The 2,695-nt window shown below is 59.4% G+C and overlaps 1 protein-coding gene across 2 annotated transcripts in view; it reads right to left on the reverse strand.

The window, feature by feature from the left end:
- TMEM132C (transmembrane protein 132C) overlaps positions 1-2,695 on the reverse strand; it is a 115,150-nt gene that overhangs the window by 52,118 nt on the left and 60,337 nt on the right. The window lies entirely within an intron of this gene.

Below are 2,695 nucleotides of genomic sequence, written 5' to 3' on the forward strand. Positions count from 1 at the left end.
CTCCCTGTGCTGTACAGGCCCTCCGGACGCCGCCGGCCACACCAGGTCTGAGAACGGGGGGGGAGAGCCGATCCGCTGTTCTCTCTTCGTCCACGATTGGCTCTTTAATCCGCAGGGTTACCAGCAAAAGCTCATCCAAGGTCCCTGGGTGGCACGTGAACTCTACCGTCATTTGAAAAAGGATCGGGTTGGGGCGCCCGGGTGGCTTAGTTGGTTAAGCGTCCGACTTTCGCTCGGGTCATGATCTCGCGGTTCGTGGGTTCAGGCCCCGCGTCAGGCTCTGTGGGGACTGCCAGCTCAGCGCCTGGAGCCTGTTTCAGTCTGTGTCTCCCTCTCTCTCTGACCCTCCCCTGCTCACGCTGTCTCTCTCTCTCTCTCTCTCCTAGAAATAAATAAAACATTAAAAAATAATTAAAAAAATTAAAAAAAGAAAAAGGATCGGGTAAGGCTGCCACACAGGGGTAACCACACGCGGTGCCTGTCAGGAGACTGCAATGCCCCCCGAGAATCCATCACGTCCACAAAGACACATGTTCTCTGTTTTTTTCCTCCGAGATGTTTCCTCGTCCCTCCTGCGTAGCAATGACTTAAACTGAGTTATAGGTTCATCTGCAGCGCAGCGATCTAACCCGCCTCAGATGCCGACACGGTGACGGGGCCGGAGTACAGGCTGGCACCGAGAGCCTTGGCCCCGCTAACCACGCGCCAGACCGTAAGCGCAGTGCATCTCCTTCGGGCCCGACATGTCGGAGCGCCGGGGTTTACCCGCTGTTTCTGGCGGCAGGGGTGGGGCGGGGCGGGTGCCGGTGGCCAAATGACGGAAAAGACAACACTTCCTTCACCTCGAGGGGCGGGGAAGACAGACATGGGCTTTCATTCATGTATTCATTCACTGGCAGCTCCTTACGAAGCACCTACTGTGTGCCGGGCGTACTTGGGGATGGTACGGATGGAACGACCCCTGCTCTCACGGAGCTGACATCCCAGTGGGGAAATTCACACAATGAACATATCAGTAAACACGGGATTTGCATCATGCTAAGGGGGCCAGGGCACAGAGTGACTGAGCTGTGACTTTGGGTAAGGTGACTGAGGTTGGCTAGGGAAGTGGGGGCCTGCCTGACGTGAGGGAAGATGCAGTATGGGACCTGGGGAGAAGCTCCAGGCACAGGGCACAGCCAGTGCAAAGGCCCTGGGGCTGGGGTGTGGAGGACGAGGAGGCAGTGGTTAGATCAGAGAGTAGCCATGGGCCACGCACGGAGGGCCACGTGGGTCCTGGTGAGGCCCATGCACCAGTCAAGACCCAGCACTGCCTGGATGTGGAGGCCGGACCCCTTGGCTGGCGGTGCCAGGACTCGGATGGCAGACAGGCGGGGCAGTGGGAGCCGCCCTAGGCTGGAGGCACGGGAACAGGAGACCCAGCACGCGGGGCGGCACTGTCACAGCGGCTCTGCTCCCCGCTGGCCTGCGCTGACGAAGGGCACGGATGGCACCAGCGGCCACAGGTAAGAATCAGGCGGGAAGCCCCGGTCCACGTTCCGGGGGAGGCGGTGGGGGCGGGCCTTCTGTAAACACGAACTTAAGAAGGAGACTCGGTGATTCCGTCAGACACGAAACTGGGCCTCGGGGCCTCGGAGCAAGGGGCGGCTGCGGACGGCGTCGGGGAGGACGGTCAGAAGACCCTCACGCAGCGGGGTGGAGCAGAGTCCAGGGGGGCGAGAAGGAGGCTTCCAGGAGGGGACAGGGCAAGGACAACGATGCCCAGCGGGACGGGCGCAGCCGTCTCCACACCAGTGCCTGCACACAGTGGGTGCTTAATAAGGAGAGCTCTGTGCTGGGGTTTCCGTTCCCTCCCCGGGCTGTGATGGAGGGGTGAGGCTTCCCTTCTCCCCAGGGCTGGGTGATGGAGGGGCGAGGCTTCCCTTCTCCCCAGGGCTGGGTGATGGAGGGGTGAGGCTTCCCTTCTCCCCCAGGGCTGGGTGATGGAGGGGCGAGGCTTCCCTTCTCCCCAGGGCTGGGTGATGGAGGGGCGAGGCTTCCCTTCTCCCCAGGGCTGGGTGATGGAGGGGCGAGGCTTCCCTTCTCCCCAGGGCTGGGTGATGGAGAGGCTGGAGTGTAGATTTAATTCCCTGTGGCAACAATTCTTAGCCCATTTTGGGTCACAAGCACCTCTCTCTGGGTGGTGAGGTCTAAGAAGCTCTTCTCAGAATACATTTTTAAATGCATAAAATAACACAGCTAGGCTTACAAAGGAAACTAATTTCAGATCAGGTAATCCATGTCCTTCCACATTATCGCACTAAGTAAGAAGATAGAGCGTTGGGTGTAAAAATGGCCATAACTTCAAATTAGCGAAGAGTATGAATGATATTTCAAGATGTCTGTGCCCGCTGCAGTTTGATGGAAATCTGTGATGAGTTCGGTGGTGTCGGCCAGGAACACGGGGCTTGTGATCCGCGTCCACATGAGAGGGAACACTGAGTTCTGGGGAGAGATTCGTGACACCAAGGTGCGGATGCCCCCCGGGCCCCTCTGCCTGCCTCAGTCTCTCTGAGGCCCCCTAGGGGGCCACGGGGTCTTCTGTAGGGTCACTTCCCCTAGGCCTGATTTTCTGTCAGTGCAGCGGGACGGCGGGGGGCTCAGCCCTCAGGGAAAAGCGACCGGTGGCCACGCTCTCCGATGAGTGTGGGGTCCT

The sequence above is a fragment of the Crocuta crocuta genome, unplaced genomic scaffold, assembly GCF_008692635.1.
Source record: "Crocuta crocuta isolate KB4526 unplaced genomic scaffold, BGI_CrCroc_1.0 scaffold862, whole genome shotgun sequence".
Taxonomy (NCBI): Eukaryota; Metazoa; Chordata; class Mammalia; order Carnivora; family Hyaenidae; genus Crocuta; species Crocuta crocuta.